A 19,161-nucleotide genomic window follows, 5' to 3' on the forward strand; every position below is an offset into this window, starting at 1 on the left:
TAGGTCAAGAATCTAATTAGTTAATCTAATTAGTGCAATACAGACTATAATTTGAATATAATCGAATGTCATTCAAAAACAATATGCCGGCCAGTCTTCGGAATGAAATTTAAAATAATAATAATAATAATAATAATAATAATAATAACAATAATAATAATAATAATAACTATTATTATTAGTATTAGTAGTAGTAGTAGTAGTAGTAATTTTACTGTTAGACAATTACTTTTTGTTAATGACGATATAGATATAGCCACATACCTGCGAAAAGAAGATGGTGATGGGCAGGAATAGCTCATAATATTGTGCAGGCCATTTCGTGATAAGGGTAAAGACAATGCACCCAAATGGACCAAGGGGTTGTCATCATGGTTCAAGAATGGATTTGATTGATTTTGTTTTTAACGGCGCATCAGCACTGTTAGGTTATTTAGCGCCTAACAAAATGTTATATGTATAATCTTTTAAAAATTATTAAAATAAGTCTCATATCAACCAGTGATATAAAAAAACGACTACTGTAGGTGAAATTAAAACGATAAGATAGTAACGGTGAAAAATAAAGCTTCCCGATCAACGGGGGATGTAAATGGTGTATGTTAATGAAGAATGATGAAAAGGTATTAAAAAAGGGACGGTATATATATATATATATATATATATATATATATATATATATATATATATATATATATATATAATAAAACTGCACAAGGTGATAGCATAAAAGTTAGAGTTTAGAGTAAATATTCACTGCTTTCAGGAACTCTATAATACGAGTGATGTTTATAGCATCAAAAAGTTCCTTCATATTATGCACATTGTAATACCGATCGCGCGTAGGTTGCAGGTCAAAACACTTTATCATAAAGTGCTTAACAGTGAATGGTTCATTGCACGAAACGCACTCTGGTGGGTCTTCACCTTTTAGTATGTGGGAGTAGGTGATATAAGTATGACCAATTCGGATTCTTGCATTGACTACATCCTCCCTATGCATGGTTCTGTAGGAAGGAGTCCTGTCTCCTAAAGTTGGCTTAATTGCATTAAGTTTGTTATTCAATGCATCATTCCATGATGCCTGCCACTTCTGACATAAGGACTTTCTGACACTAGGCTTAAACTCAGTATACGGTATTTTAAAATCAGATGGTTCTTGAGTAAGGGCCATTTTAGCAACGCGATCTGCTTGTTCGTTATCTTTAATACCAATATGGCTAGGTAACCAATAGTATATTATATTGTGGGAGACACTCAGCTTGGTATTTTTAGCGAGTATGTTTTTCAATAATGGACTCTCCAGTTTTCTGTTGTGTAGTGACTGAAGTACTGATAGTGAGTCGGAGAAGATGATGCTGTTTAAAATACGTTTGTTTTCTATATGTTGCAGAGCAAGGTCTATTGCTCTGATTTCGGCTGAAAAAAATTGATGTTCTATTTGGTAAGCGAACTTGCATTGTGTGATTTCCACAAAGGCTGCAGCAGCCTTTTCCTCATCCTTTGATCCATCGGTGTAAATTCTTGTGTAGTTCTTAAATTCGGTGAGGAGTTCATAGTAAGAGCTGTGGAAGACAGAAGGGTTTGTTTCGGATTTTTTTCCATCGTGTATCGGAAAAAGTACTTTTGGTTGTTTAAGTAGCCAGGGTGGTGTTTCGGAGATGGACGTTTTCTGAATTTCAGAAAGATTTATTTTTTTACTGTCAAGGCTGGATGATATTCTAATGCCAAAGGAAGGTATGGCGTTTGGTTTATTTTAGTATAAGGTTTTGTATTTGGGTTGAAAAACAGCCGAAAAAGCAGGATTCAGAGGGTTTGATTTAATTTTGAGAGCATATTGTGCGGAAAGCATTTCTCTACGATGCAATTACGGTGGTTCGTTCGCTTCAGCTAGTAGGCTTTCACACGGGGATGTTTTAAATGCTCCCAGAGCCAGTCTTATTCCTTGATGGTGAATTGGATCCAGCATTTTATGATATGATTTTCTGTCTGAACCATATACAACGCAACCATAGTCCAGTTTGGACCGTATAAACGTTCTATATAAATTGAGTATGATTTTTCTACAGCACCCCAGTCAGTGTGCGATACTACTTTAAGTAGGTCAAGTGCTTTTAAGCATTTAGCTTTCAAGTTCTTTAGGTGTGGAATAAAAGTAAGTTTTCTGTCAAAGATAATACCTAAAAAGTTTGTTTCCTCAACAACTGGAATAGGTGTTCCGTCCAGTGTGAGTTTAGGTTCATCATGATGTCTTCGAAACTGAAAGAAATGCATACATACTGTTTTGGATTTCGAGAATTTGAAACCGCTTGTACTGGCCCAATTTTGAACCTTGTCTATATTTTGCTGCTGTAGTTGTCTTTCAATTGTATGCATCTGCTTTGATCGATAACATATTAGAAAATCATCAACGTATAACGAGCAATCCACACCAGGAGCCAAACACTTGGTGATGCTATTAATTTTGATATTGAAAAGTGTCACAGATAAAATACTGCCCTGGGGCACACCCATCTCTTGCTCGTGCATATCTAGAACCCACTCGTAGCTTAAATTCTCTGTCTGAAAGAACGTTTGATATGAAAGAAGGCAGACGGCATTTTAGACCTAGATCGTGCAGGTCATTTAGTATCCCGTACTTCCATGTCGTGTCATAGACCTTTTCTAAATCAAAGAAAACCGCTACTAAATGTTCTTTCTTGATAAATGCGTCGCGAATAAATGTTTCCAGTCTAACCAGACGATCATTGGTGCTCCGTCCATAATGAAAGCCACTTTGGAAAGGAGATTTTAAATTGTTAGTTTCCAGGTACCATACAAGCCGAGAATTGATCATTCGTTCCATTGTTTTGCACACACAGCTTGTGAGTACAATAGGTCGATAGTTGGTAGGATCTTCGCTATCTTTACCTGGTTTGGGAACTGGTATTACTGTTGCTTCTTTCCAAATTTTAGGTACATTACCAGTAATCCATAAATCATTGAACATTTTCAAAAGAGATGATAATGGTGATTCTGGAAGGTGTTTTAAAAACTGGTAATGAACCTCTTCATATCCAGCGGATGTATCATGGGCCTTATGTAAAGCCTCCATAAGCTCTGATAGTGAGAACAGTTGGTTATAGCTTTCCGAGTTGTTGGATGTGAATTTTAAACGTGACTTTTCTTTTTGAGTTTTCAATTTTTGGAAGGTTTGTGAATAATTAGATGCTGGGGAATTTTCAGAGAATGTGTCAGCAAGAACATTTGCTATGTTACGTTTTGAACTAAAATTGTTATTGTTCAGTTTTATTTGTCGGAGAGAATTGTGTTTTCTCTTTCCGTTTATTTTGCGGATTGTGTCCCAGACTTTCTTAATAGAGGAACGAGAATTTAAAGTAGAAACATATTTCTTCCATGATGCTCGTTTACTTTCTTTGATTGTGCGGCGAGCATTGGCCCGAAGAATACGATATTTACTTAAATGTTCGGGCGTTGGACGATTGTTAAATTTTTTCAATGCTTCTCGGCGTTGTCTAATGGCTTCCTTACATTCCTTAGCATTCAAGGTTTTAGGATTCTTTAACAGTTTGGTGAGGACTTGGGAATAGATTCTTCTGCAATCTCTAATAAAATAGATGTAAAATGATGAATAGGGTCATTAACATTGAAAATTGTATCCTCATTTAGCTTAGTTTTACAGAGTGTTTCAAACTTTGCCCAGTTGGCCTTCTTTAAATTCCATTGTGGAATTACGTCATCAATTGTAGAGTTATGATTTACAAGGAATATTGGAAAGTGATCACTGCTGTGAAGGTCATCATAGTCCAAAAGCAGCGAAGGAGAACAAATTGTCAGATCGATGCATGTGTATGTACCCGTTCATGTTTGTAAATATGTCGGTGTTTTGGTGTTATATAGACACAGATCGTATCTAGAAATAAAGTCTTCAACTTTGTGACCTCTGTCAATAAAATGATTTGATCCCCATAAAATGTTATGGGCATTAAAATCCCCAAGTAAAACAAATGGCGCGGGAAGCTGTTGAACAAGATTGTCTAATTCGTTTGGTACTAGATTAGTGTTTGGTGGCAAGTAAATAGAGCAAAATGTAATCACTCAGTGCAGAGTGACGCTTACAGCAATGGCTTGCAAATTTGATGTTAAAGGGATGATGCTATGAGGGCCTCTGTTCTTTACAATAACAGAAACTCCTCCTGAGGCCCTGTCAACATTTTGTGAGTAGGTGTTAAACAGGGCTTAGTTTTTAAGTGTGATGTGATCTGTATTTTTCAAGAAAGTTTCCTGAAGGCACAGTACTGCAAGATTATGTTCGTTTAAAAGCAGAAGAATATCATGGTAGTTGGCTTTAAGTCCTCGACAGTTCCATTATATGATGGTGTTCTTCATTATATTTTTAATTTGAAGATTGTGGAGCTAGGTTAGACCTTTCGCGGAGGCAATTTGTGTGGTTATTTCTCTGGAGGAAGTACGGGGGTGAATTTTTTGTTTGTATGTTTGGAGCTACCTTGAGCGCATGGAGCAGTATCTTCTGCATCCATGTTCTCAATGTCTCCAAACCTGTTATAGAGTTTGACGGGCTCATCTGACCCCTTTTGTTGCCTATTTCCATGAGATTTGTTTTTATTCTTTGGTGATTTCGGTGGTTGGGTATTATTGAAGGTAGTTTGGGTAGATGTCTTGTCTTTCTGCGCTTGGTAATGAGGGGTGTTTGAGCTTGGTGTTGAATTGGGTGTTTATGTTTGTGTTTGAGCGTCCTTTGTTGTTTTCGGATTATTTTTCACTACAGTGGAGAAGGATGGGCCTGCATGGGCTGTTTTGGCCTAAACGAGTTTTCTGGCTTCTGGATAGGGTATGTTAGCTGTATATTTTACCCTCTGTATTTCCTTCTCCTGTTTCCAGGTATCACAATCCTTGGAATTGGCGTGGTGCTCCTTTCCACAGTTGACACAATTCGGAGTTGCTCTACAATCAGATTTCTGATGAGAATTGTCTCCGCATCGGCCACATATTTCGCTTTTTCTGACACTTATAGCACAAAACGGGGTTTGGGATGTAAATCTCGACCTTCACTTGCAAAAAGTCAACCGTTACCACTTTGGGTACACTTGGTTTTTGAAGGTGAGTACAATGGTGTTGGTGTCCTGTAGATTATTATTACGTTTGATACGTATTCTACGTACTGCAGTGACACCTTCACTTTTCATTCCTTCAGTGATATCTATGTCGGTGACTCCAGCCAAGTCACGACAGCGAATCACGCCTTTGGACTATTGAGAGTGGTGTGAGCGAATGAGGTCACTGGAATATCAAAGAAAGTTTTCATTTTATTGATATTGTCTGTCTGACCTCGTCGCTCACACTCAACAAGAAGGCAACCCAATTTCATCTTTTTTTACGCTCTTTGGTGTACCAATCAATCCTGTTATAGTTTTCTCGATTACAAAGGGAGAGAGTGAGGCAAGCGGTTTTGTGGCATCTTTAGATTGTATGACCATGAAGCGTGGAAATGACTCCACACTACATGGTTCGTCATCAGAGTCAGATAAAGGTTTCGTATATTTGTTTTGATATTTTTTGGAAATATCCATCTTGGCCTAATTAAAATTCAGCACCCGTGCTCCCCGCCCACCGTGGAGCCCAACAAGGGGACACTTTTCAAGTGTCAGGTATACACAGATGCCATACTCAGTTGATAAAATCACCTTTGATTGACCCGTGAAGTCGCCAGTTTCTAGGGTCGGTAAAATTACCTCCTGATTGACCCGTTAAGCCACCGCCTTCTAGGAAGTCTTCCAAGACTTGGCAAAGGGAAAGATAAAGGAATAGATTATTGGGGCAACGGTGGTATCAAGAGAGATACAAGGAGAAAGAAAAAGAAGGTGAGAGAGTAAATAAAGACTTCATAGGGCTCGTTGTGACCATCCGATTTGTCGAGACCGGGCCCATCCTGACCACCCGTCTAAGAGAAGTAGAGGCCAGAGTAGTGCATTGCATGGAAAGCCTCTGCTCAACTACCAGGATCCTTTCCTCTCCCGACACGGGACGCAACCCACGGCAAACAGATTGTCTCTACTTAGTCGCCTTTTACGACACGTAGCGAGGCACGTCGGGCCAATTCTACAACCCCGGACCCGCAGGGGGATTCAGAAATGGTATGTGATGTCATTTATCAAGTATTCAGTGAAAATGAAACTTCGGTCAAATGTTTTAATGTTTCCCAAGCGGGAGGTCGCGGGTTAAAACTCAGGCCGAGTCATATGAAAGACTTATAAAAATGGTACTAAATGCTGCCTCGTTAGGTGCTCATCATTAGGAGGTTAGTGTTAGGACTGGTCGGTATGGTGTCAGGATAATGAGACTGGGTGGGACATCATGATACAGGTCTGCGGCATGATGCCACAGTGTTAGACATCACAATAAACTGTCACACTGCAGACATCGTAGCGATATGACCGAACAATTGTTAAAGCTATGTCAAAAATCACACACACACACACACACACACACACACACACACACACACACTATTCGCTAATTATAGTTCCCTGAAGTACTGGTCAAATGAAATTAAATATCTCCTAAATATGAATCTCGAAATCCTTTGAGGCATGTCCTATTATGAACTAATATTTGATAATCAGACATCGACTTTTAAAAAGTTTCCGCATGCATTTAGGATTAACTCTTTGCATCGAGCATCGATGCAGAATGTTCACCACACCTGCATTGATATTCGAGACGTTCTTTCTTTATTCTTCAGGCTCAAACAGTATAAATCACATGACATTGAGTAAAATCTCAGTTCAGTCCTCGGAACCTCATTACCTGTACTTTGCAACATATCCACAGATCTGAAACATTACTATTGATTCAATTAACAACAGTTCGCTTTACGGATCTGCAGATTAACATTCCATATTTCACAATTATACTTATAACGTGGTTCTGTTAATTGTTCTGCTGTCCGCGGTCTTGTTATCTGATCTTTTCCATCTCTATCGGCTGTTGCTGTTCCAGGATGTTTTGTCCAATTTGTTGTCTCTGTTAAGGTTATGTTTTGCTTCTGCCCTCATTATCATTTGCAGCATCAATATTATTGCCTGTATCATATCTCACAATCATTTTGAGTGTGTGTTTAGTATTGTCAAGTATTATATTCGTACATGGAAGCTTCGTAAGATCACAAGGGTTTTGCGAAATATTCCTGCTGTTCCGATTAGTGTAACACTGTCTGTAGTAGATCTGGCTTAAGAGGATTCTATTTTGTCTTCTCGTTCTTATCCATATGTCACTGACTAGGGAAAGTATTACTCCAAGTATACTCGCTATATCAGCAGGATCGCTGTCTTGTTCGTCTATGACATGATCACTTTGTTACTTCCACTTTTTCTTTGCATTTATTGTGGGAGTTCACTGGCTATGCTACGTCTGTTGCTAAAGTCAGGTTCCTTTGATTGCCCACCGGCAATCTGACTGGCCAGCTTTTCCATATATAATGATTTGTTTTCCATCAAAAATTAGTTGAATGAATCAGGTTTTTGAATATTGTTTGTCGGTCTCTTTCAGCAAATCACTAAAAGGAAGGTCACGTCCCTGGTTAATAAAGATCGGATATCTCATTTAAAAAAGAAAATGTTGTATTGATCATGTGTGCAAATAAATAGCATCAGTCACAATTAAATAATATGCAGATAAATATAATCATTCTTATTCATTGTTTACAAAACATATTACTCCGTGCTTGCCAATTTCGACATACACCACAAGGTTTAAGCCATTGGTTAGGTCTCTGAGGGTAATGCCAACACCATAGATTAACTTTATTATGGTACGTACACTTGTCTCGTCATGTTTAGTAGCCATGTATATGATCAAGGAATGGTGATATTGCATTTGTTCTAAAGTGTGACGGTGGTAGAGGTGTGTTTGATAAAGAAACTTCAGTAGACAATGATCTGTGACGGAGGAAGCAATATAATGTTTCATGTACAAAGGCTGAAAATTGCGTTGTTGAGGTCAAGCTTTCTTCTTCTGAAATGTGAATAACATTGCTCATATGTTTTACATTCTTTTTCAAATCAAATTTGATGAAATTTTACCTGTTACACCCTGCAGCTATATTCATTTCTTACTCTTGAAACTTAGAGCTGTTAGAAAGTAGAGTTAATGATTTGTTCTAACATCTTCAGAAGGTCAAAGGTTATATGTCTGACAACATACATGTATTCATTGTTGTAAAGTTGATATTGATACAAATGCTCAGGCAATAGTAGGCCGAAATATAATTCGTAAAAGGTTTATGGAAAACCTGAATCGATATGAAGTTGTGAGTCAGGCAAGCCAGCTTTTATAGATGGACAATTCTGAATATTGACGGACAATGATATGACACAAAAAGCCTGACGGACGTCAAAAAATGATATAATTTATCATGATACCTCAGTGACATGTACACCTTTTTTTAGTCAAAAAAATTGTGTTCGTACCTTGATCATGACTTGTGAAGTGGCACTGAACATGGTACGCAACACCACTCAAGTTAGGACTTTTCGAGGCAGTGCTCACCTTTGACCTTGAAGTAAAAACCATAAAAGGGGTAACTTAGACACTCTTCTTACATGTATGCACACTATTGTCAGTTTTCATGCCACCATATAGCAACCGCACTATAAGTACACGTGATGGTGTTATGTGAATTTGACATTAATTGCAACAAACCTTCTGGTTGCTACGTGTAAATATGCACAATATCATCCAGCCAATGTGCAAGGCTTAGTAAATCTCCATGAAGAAATCTTTCGGAAGGTAAAACAAACTGCACACATGTCTCTGCACACTAGTTCGATGTTTTCGTTCAGAAGTATCCAGATAGGTTAACTTGCATCGTTGTCAAGATAACTGATTGCTTCGGTAAACATCAAATTCCAATATTTCCAAATATGATAAACAATCATTAAAGTTGGAAAGCAGACACACACCCTTTTATACCCCAAGCTATGTAATTGGCAGAGTGACTCTAACCAAGAAATACATATGTCTTTTTTCTTATACTGTTAGTGAGTATATACTTATAAGTCGAGATGTTGATAGTTTTCATGACCTTCGGTTTATAACGGATGCTTAACTGCATTCATCTCCTTCTTCTTACATGTCTACATAGATAACGCTGGGATCTTAACGATTTCCAAAATATGAACTAGGACAAGCTTCACGCTTCAGGGTCATAACCCAACGTCTGTATTGGATATGTAGCAGGAGCATGTTTTATTATTTTATATTCATGTTTTAATTAGGCAGAAATAGGTATTTTATTATTTTATGTAGTTAATGTTTATTATTGAGTGAAATACAGTCATCATTTGCAATTATTGTGTTATTCTCATTCATCACATATTTAGCCATTTAGGTAACCTTGAACCAGGATTACCTGTTAAGAGTTTTGTTCACTGAGCAATGCAACTACCCTGATTGCTGGTCATGCTGGGTTGTTCTAATGTATGACAAGTGGTAAACAACTTTCTGATTGGTTAGTTTGCTACTTGTCTGTATAAAGAACATAGTATGAACAGCATATTAGTGGTCAGTCCATTAGAGTTTCTGAAGGGTGCTGGCCATGGCATTGCATTATAGTGCCTGATGATTCTTGTGCTTGCAAGATGTAAATTGGCCTTTGTCCCATATGATAAGGGTGTATGTAACAAAGCAAGGAGAAATGTCTCAATCTCCACCTATCAACCCAATAATGCACAATAAATCCAATACTGAACAAAACACAGGACTTGTATTTTCTCACCAATGAGTAGAAGGCAAGTGCGGTAACAGATATATGTCTGATTTGTCTCCTGAAACCATTCAGACCTATATATTGCAATAGACCGGAGATCTTAATAGTTTCCGAGTTATGACAAAAGAACAAGTCAGCTGTCCCATAGTCCATACTGGACATATGTCTAATCTCTCCCATCATGTCCTTTAAACCAAGATATGACTAGAGAATGGAGATTTCAGCTATCACAGAAGGTCAAGTATACTACTCCGTCGTTATGACCCATCTTTTGTATTAATAGGGGTTGGATTTTCTCTCGACATGTCTTTCAGTATCATATATGGTAATAGGCCGGAACTCGCAACTGGCTTCAAATTACCATAAATGTCCTCTCGCCCATTGGTCACAGCCTGATGTTGTAATCCAAAATCCTGATACATATGTTAAAGGGGTGTATTGACAATCACACAAACCAGCTTCTCTGCATCAACCTTCCATTCTTAACAGATTGAGAGTACAATAGAAACCCAACACGGTATATGAATCCTCTGGCCCTACTCTTATATTTCATATTTATAGGTAACTGCATGTGTATATGAAAATATGAATGAGTTTTTCGGATGGAATACTGCACGACCTAGGTTGTGCAGTATATCCATCCGACAAAACGAGTTCATATTTTCCCATACAAATGCAGTAACCTTTATATTATATGCTCATTTTCTTTTTCATCCTAAGGCTAAATTACATTAACAAAATACACTACAAGAAACAAAGTAACTGAATGTATGCCGTATTCAAAACTAGATAGAAAAGTGCAGATACATCATTATACGACAACATTATTAATGCGTACATAACTCCGCCCAGATCAATTTGAACTTACTCATGCTAGACACAACTTTCGAAAGAAAATGGCGTTTTTGTCTACTTAATATTGAAATTTGAAGTCATACTGAGAATGAATGCGCATTGCAACAACTTTCCATTTGATCTGGAATTAATATAGTTTGGTATGTTTGTCGATTCTACGACATTACGTGATAATGGACTGGATTTATATGTGAACATTGTACAGCAAAAGGTTTTGGATCGGAATATCTGGAAGTCACTGCCAGGCCTTTACTATGTTGGCTTGAATAGTAGTGTTAAAAAGAGGTTATATAGGTCCTTTATTTGATGTGACAAAGAAAGAATAAGAACAAAATTGTGAATGAGGAATATTAAGTAAAAACGATATTATATATTATGCCATTCTTAATATATTTCTATTATATATAACGTGTAAAGAAAACCAAATTTAGTTCTGGCATAAAAGTAGCAGTTTTTAGAGTCGAGTCACCAAGATGATTGCTTTTGTTTGATCTATTCTATTAGGCTGTAGTTATTGGCATTCTAAATTATTATATACCATATGCCTGACAAAAATACACCACTGTACAATATTTATGACGCTCATCTCTCTCTCATAAAAATACAGCAAATTACAGGCGGAAAAAACAATTTTTGGTAAGAATTAAATCAATAATATTAACAATACTTGAAAAGGCATTGTATATCTGTGTGGTGAAGTGAGACATTAGAACGCTGTTTACAAGTATCAGTATCATGCATTAAACAATAGCAATTACATTATAAAGCAAGTTTGGTTAGCGCAGATAATATGCGTCGTGTACATAATTAATGTAAAGTGATTTTACGACTTCTCGTTCGCTCTCCACATCCATGTACATTAAATATAACTTTGTCTATTATATACAATGCATACATATTTTTTTCATCACTGTCATTGATATTTAAAACGTTGCTGCAAACATTCACTGAGGAGATATTGGCACAATTGCTCACGGGTATTGCACCCTCTTCTGCTTTGATTCCTAGCTTTCTAGGGTGTTTTTATCAACTTCTCACCCATGCTTACACTGGACTGGCCGAATTATACATTCGTGCCGCTAAATTACCCCTTTACTTGTTACAGAACCCACAAATTCCTTATCACAGATTCAAAAGGTTATGTCGAGATGCCCATAATCTCGAAAAATATTTGGCTAAACGAGTGAGACCAGGTTGTGTGTGTCCCCGATGCACTCAGCACCGCGCAGAACGTTGTCGACCATGTGTCAACACATATACACCTCAACTCGTTTATCCAGATAGAATACGTATCTTTCCTCAACAGTCCGCGTTACCCTCATATTTAGAACTCAAGGATATTCAAACCACTCCTGCAAAAAACACAAACACACATTAACATAATCGTTATTAAAATACCACACATGAAATTACCTTGATCCGTAGGATGTCTACGACGGCAACCGTCTAGAATCCTCTTGTTATGGCGATACTAGTTTAACAAGACTAGCTATAAATGAAGATAACGTAGAATTTTATTGAAATATTTTAAAACGTTTTTTTTCGTCATTGTATCCTTTCAATTATTATTTAGTTTCGTGCCATATTTTTTCCTTTCGTTGTTGTTGTGGAGTTTAATTATAGTGGCGTGCACACAATTGTGCATGTGCCACTTTTTCTGACTTTACCGCAGCCTGCTAGTTGTTCACGGGGAATGGAATAGTGCCACCTCACCCAGTCTTTTATGGGTTCAAGGAACCCTGATAGTTTGGCCTCAATCTGTGGGTCCATAAAGGTCCCTTACAGTTGAATGGTTGGCTGTCATTACTGGGAAGGAGAGCTCGGGAGCGGTCCTGGTTGATTGACATCGCTGCTTTCTTGTTGCATTTGCCTGGTGTTTCTTGCGTTTTTATTATCTTGTTTTTCCGTTTCTTTCTTCAAAATGTTCTAAAAATGGGTGCGTGTTCTATGCTGTTTATAAGAGGTTGTTAGTAGAAATCATGTATGAAGAGATATTTTTAAGGTTATTATGGCGATACTAGTCGAGGTGTTTAGGGTGTGCTTCCTACGTTATGTTATTTATAAGTTTTTAGATATTGCCTCTTTAAGGTATTTATTTATTAATGCTTTTAGAACTGAATGTTATTTATACTTTATTTAGCAAGAGACCGGAGTCCTAGACGATTACACGGTTAGTTAAGGACATCTAGGACCGGAGTCCTAGCTAATTACTCGGTTTGTTAAGGACATATAGGACATCCGATTTTGCGGTCTCCTTAGTTTTTGATAGGTGCTTCGTAAGTGAATTATTTATTAATATTTTTATAAAATTGAATGATATGTTATGGGTTTTTATGTGGGGGCTTCTAAATTTATTTAGCTAGTTACTGGGTCTTTTGGTTTTGTGGGGGTAGTAATTATATTTTGTTATTAAGTCCTGCTGAGTCTATGAATTTATTTATATTTTTATATGCTGATTGTTTATTTTTATTAGAGTCCATAAGTAACTCTGAGTATGTGTGTGGTGATCCAATCTCTTTTTGGTTTTTGATAAATATTTCCCTAGCGGGTTGATATTTTGGGCATATATTGAATACGTGGTGTAGATCTTCTGTGGTGTGGCAGTTAAAGCAGTTAATGGTTGCTGGTTTGGGTCCTATAAACCTTCCGAAACTGCTTGCTAGTTTCGTTTTTCCATTTTTTATCCTGTTCATGGTTTTAGGTACCCTTAGGTAGCTGTATATTCCTATCTAAGGTTTTTTTGGGTTTCATGGTGCTTTTTAACTTTTGTGGAGGAGTTCCAAAAATCTTGCCATTTTTGGTCTATATATGTTTGTGCGAAGCTTAGTGCTTCTGTAGAGCTATAGTTAAGCTTGATCTCTTAGTTTGGTTTGTGCAACTTTGTCTGCTGTTTCGTTGCCAGAGATTCCAATGTGCGACGGTATCCACATGAGCTGGACTAATTGATGTGCTGTGGTGATATCGTCGATTAATTGGTATGCTCTGTCGAATATATATATATTCTTGCTAACAATTAGAACTATCTCTTGTACACTGCCATTTCGTGTCTTGTCTATTCTGTTTACTACAGGTATATTCAGAATACTTGTCAGACATTACTTCAGTTTCATTTCCTTCTTGAAGTGAACCATATTTGGCGATTCACAAGTAAATATTCATAAATGACTGAAACAATAAATGAACTTGCTACCAAATTAACCAAATTATGTTATCAATACACCGAGAGAAGATTTTTGGTAATCGTAAGACGATAAGACGACTCATACACAAATTAAGAAACAGTACTTGTTCGTTCAATCCAACATCCGCACTTACAACATATAGGTGAAAAAGGAAGTGTACGGTATTTTCCATATACACAAACACCCACTTTCATAATGGAACAGTTACACATGCAGACAAAAAGCTAAGCAGAATAGGAAGGGGCAGGGTATTTGTTCCATTCAGTCAGATACGTTTACAGTATGATATTATTCTTGATAACGACACCAACGCTTTTAAACCAACACCGCATTTACAATCCACCTGAGACAAACAGAGAAAGAAAACAAAATCGATAAATAGAAGAGATATGTTTGCTTATTTGAAAATATTCGTATACAATGCAAAATGCATTAACTCTAAATTGGAAATGGACAGAGGTACAAAACTAAATAGATGGCATGTATACAATTTAAGCAATGTTAGTTTGTTAGACCTTGCTTCCACCGTCCCACTCGAGATAGTTTTGTAGCTGGGAAGTCTTACAAAACACATATTCTAAAATGACATAGGCTTACATATTTCGATATTGTCGTACATGCTTTGCTAGTGAGGCATATATATATATATATATATATATATATATATATATATATATATATATATATATATATATGATTCTGAATCGTTCTTAATGTTTGCTTGCCACTGATTTATTGACAAAGGATTACTAATTGAATTTGAATGCGAATGAAGAATTTAAACCCACGTTTTGATTTATCGATAAAAGATTGTAATGGTTAGAATATTGTTATGGTTGCGAGACTGACTGTATGCTGACGTTACAGTAATGGGTATAGTGCATAACGATTAAATGATACACACTGTCTTTGTTGAAAAAGACATCTCACCTTTGATGTTTAATCCAGAACAAGGCAGAATGTGTTTATACAAGTTAATATATTGATTGAAGGATAACGTTTTCATCATAATCATTAAAACAGTAGACATTTTGATCATATGCATATTTGGTGGTCTTTTCGTTTGACCACAAATGATCCATCTGAACTAGTAGTAAAATTACAATTGAACGCTATTAAATTGTAGATCTAAACCTAATTGAACTACGTGAAAGGCTTGCACAAATTCTCATCTCCTACCAAGTCCATTTCAGTAATTACTTATCTTAATATTCAATTTATCAGGGCAAAAGGACCCGGATAGTAAGGGTTAGATAGATTATAACTGACACTTTTCAATGATTTCTTTTGACGAGTGATTCAATGTCTCGCATTTACCATCTACCATCGTACTATGGTCCGCATGGGCTCGACCTATGGGCGTATGTGAGAAAACTGTCCGGTAGTTTCTCGTGAGTCGATGGTTTCTCTTGGGGTTTCTTCGTTTTCTTCTTCCAACACTTATACTGGCTGCCATATAGAACCTATCACGTGCTGAAAAATGGCGGTTAATCCACCGCCACCATCACATCAACAACAAATAACAATGTTTCTGTTGTGTGTTAATTTTCTCTTTATTAATGTTATCATCTATCATAAACGGTCAAAGTTGAGACTTAATCTTTGAGCTGCAGAATGGGACGGTGCAAAACTGGGATAAATGGGAAGTTTCGCTTTGATGTTCCCTGTAGCTAGTGGCGTATATGCTTGTACACACGTCCCCGTACATGGTGTGCGTTAACCAAGATGTATCATAGGACTATCCTTAGCGGATGGTAACACTGGACAACAAATTTTTACAAAAGTCATGTTACTGAAATAAAATTAGTTAATTCTTATCAATTTTTATGTGCTGAACACGAATATGACAGTCAAATTGCAAAATTGGCTCTAGTTTTTTTGTAATCTGCAAGAAATTAATGTTTACATAACGAAATGCATTCCAATAGTAAAAGGTCAACTGTAATAGCCTACCTATAAAAAATCAAGTCATTGACTACATCTTAGATTTCTTCGCCTGTCTCTTGTACAGCTGTTCGGGAGCATCTCTGAGGAGTGTCCAGCAGTAGTCAGCCAGCATTGTAGTGGACCATTTTCCCTGGTATCTTTGTTCCATTGTTGCGATATCTTGATGAAAACGTTCGCCGTGTTCATCACTAACAATACCACAGTTGCTAGGAAAGAAATCCAAATGGGAATGAAGGAAGTGAATCTTTAGAGACATATTGCAGCCAAGTTTCTTATACTTCATCAACATGTCTTCTACTAGTTCCTTATAGTTTTCTGCCCTAACATTTCCGAGGAAGTTTGTAGAAACTAGGCGAAAAGCATTCCATGCTTGTTTCGCGTCACCTTCCAGCAAGTTGTTGAACCGGTCATCTTTGAAAAACTCTCGAATCTGAGGACCCACAAAAACTCCCTCTTTAATCTTTGCTTCGCTGAGTCGAGGGAATTTTTCATGCAGGTATCGGAATGCTGGCAAAGTCCGGTCAATGGCTTTCACGAAGTTCTTCATCAAACCTAGTTTGATGCGAAGGGGTGGTAGCAAGATTTTCTGAGCCTCAACCAGAGCTGGGTGTTGGATATTCTTCTCTCCAATGGCTACATTCTGCCTGTGAGTCAATTCCTTCCTCATGTAGTGCATTTCCCTTGCTCGGCTATCCCACTCGCATAAGAAACACATGTATTTTGTATATCCTTGCTGCAGTCCCATTAAAAGGGCAACTACCTTCAAATCACCACAGAGGTGCCAGCTGTACTTGTTATACTCAATGGAATTCAGTAGCTGCCTTAAGTTATCGTATGTCTCTTTCATGTGGACAGCATACGCTACTGGAATAGATGGAAGAATGTTTCCATTGTGCAAAAGCACAGCCTTGAGACTCAGTTTCGAAGAGTCCACAAATAGTCTCCATTCTTGTGGGTCATGAGTGATTTTTAAAGCATTCATGAGGCCCTCAATATCGGAACAGAATATCAGATTACTTTCCTTTCTGAAGAAAGGCTCCAATTGCTGGTGGCGCTTTCGATATGCAGTAATTGTGACATCTTCTTCTAGAAGATTCCATTGTTGGAGTCTTGATCCTAGCAATTCTGCCTTGTTCTTTGATAAGTCCAAATCACGAATCAGGTCATTTAGTTCTTCCTGTGTTATTCTGTGTGGGGTTGATGATGCACCACAGTGAAAATCTGGATCACTGCATGCTGATGGACCAGGAGAAGTACAGGTCGACTCACCTTTGTCTTCGTCAGATGAATCAAGAGAATATTCTGCTGGAGGTTCTGGAATAGGAAGTCCCTCACCATGTGGAACTGGTCTCAATGCAGACGGAATGTTTGGGTAGACTATTCTCGACTTCTTTCGCTTCGTTATTCCGCCGGAAAGAGGAGGAACCAAGCAGAAGTAACAGTCATTTAGGTGGTTGCTTGGCTCTCTCCACACCATTGGGACTGCAAACGGCATTGATGACCTTTTGCAATTCAACCACTGTGAAAGCTGTGTTGTACATGTAGCACAGCATATATGCGGAGCCCAAGGCTTGTCTTGGTCACCAACCTTGCATCCGAAGTAAAGATGATATGCCTTCTTCACTTGAGAATTGATACTTTTCTTCTGGTTGGCAAATGTCACTTCCCCACAAATATAGCAAAAATTGTCCGCGGTATTAACACACTTTCGAGGCATTACTGTTCTTTATTGTACGTAAATGGATAAAATAATAAGTTTTATGTAACAGTAGCTTGAACTGTCTCGCACAACGTCTAAAATATTTTAAAAGCTGAACCTATCTGATTGGGCTTTATATAGTACACTGCTTACGTCAGCTTCAGCAGCCGCCTGGCATTAGTATAATATGCCTACACATGTATAGTACACTGCTGACGTCAACTTACTTCAGCAGCCGCATGGCATTAGTATTGCATTGCATCAGAAAATGATGCAATCAACTGTGGATGATGTGAGCATGATGGTATTATGCAATGTTACATCATTATTCCGGATGTTGCTGCAGTCCTACTGGAGAAATTTACACAGTGAAACATAGAAAATGAGGTATATGAATATCTTCAAAACGAGAGCCAATACAAATTTTTCACGGTTATATTCGTGTTCGGCACACCAAAATACTACAGATTAGGGCCTTTTCAAGTCAGTAATGATTTCACTGTTGACCAGTGTAATTGGATACATATGGAAGAATTGAGACTTTAACTTCAATACTTACGTCGCTCAATAGAATTTCCATCAAAACATATTGCATCATGAACATGGATAAATATTATTCCAAATATATCGTAATTACTAATCTTAAATATTATTTATGATGTTCGGGAGAAAGGTTTATACATGTTGTAAAGCTACTGCATTGGTTTGAACCAGGGAAACAACTATGTATGACGAATATCAAATTGCTCACGCTCGTATACAAGTAGGTGATATGGGAAATCGGGTCTATACTTGTCACCAGAGAGGACGATTCTACAGGCCCGGTCACCTCATTGTAGGCTGTTATCTCTCAGGATCTTTTATATTAGTTTAATGGGTTTCCTTGACCTGTTATTAGATAATTCAATATTTGCTTTGTTTGCTATTACTAGTACTAGGCTTGAACAAGGTCTGCTGCTAAACAGACAACGAGGGGATACGAGAATAAAGGAATGAATGAATCATCTTGATCAGAATAAGCAGGTCCGTGACGACCATGCCTTACGTATGTACATGACATGTGTCTATTGTTTACGTAGCCCAATTTGTATTTGTTCAACAACTTTCAATGTACTGTGTTTTCCTGTGATACCATATTGTTTTCAGTGTAATGTGTATATAAGAATAGACAATTAACGTAAACGATGTCCATTTTTCGAGTTAAGCCACCCAATTGTTGGAGCTTTATTATGATAGTGTCAACTTTAACCTTAATAATTACTAACTGTTGAGTGTATAAATGACCTAACTTCTCACAATCAAGAACTTGTCATTCTGAGATTTTTATTTCTATGCTTTATTTTATCTTCAAATACCACTCTAGAAAGTATTCAAACAAAGAAAACTGATTTCTCGTCAAAGATGATAGCATAAAACACATTCTTGTTTGGTAGAGGGATGCCTGAGAGTTGATGTACATCACAAATCAACGACCACGAGTTCGTCAATTTGAGTAAGATAATTTAGTATTTATCGTTGCGGTTTAGTAGGTTGTTTTGACCCTGATATAAAAATATGTTTAACATAAATTATAAATAAAATAATTTATGTTTGTGATGCAAAAGATAACCACAAATCAGCTATTAAAATTTACTGTAAATCGCAGGATATATCTGGGGATCAATTTTAATCCGTACAGTTCTAAAATAGGC

This window comes from Sinohyriopsis cumingii, chromosome 8 (assembly GCF_028554795.1).
Source record: "Sinohyriopsis cumingii isolate HCF-2022 chromosome 8, ASM2855479v2, whole genome shotgun sequence".
NCBI classification, from domain to species: Eukaryota; Metazoa; Mollusca; class Bivalvia; order Unionida; family Unionidae; genus Sinohyriopsis; species Sinohyriopsis cumingii.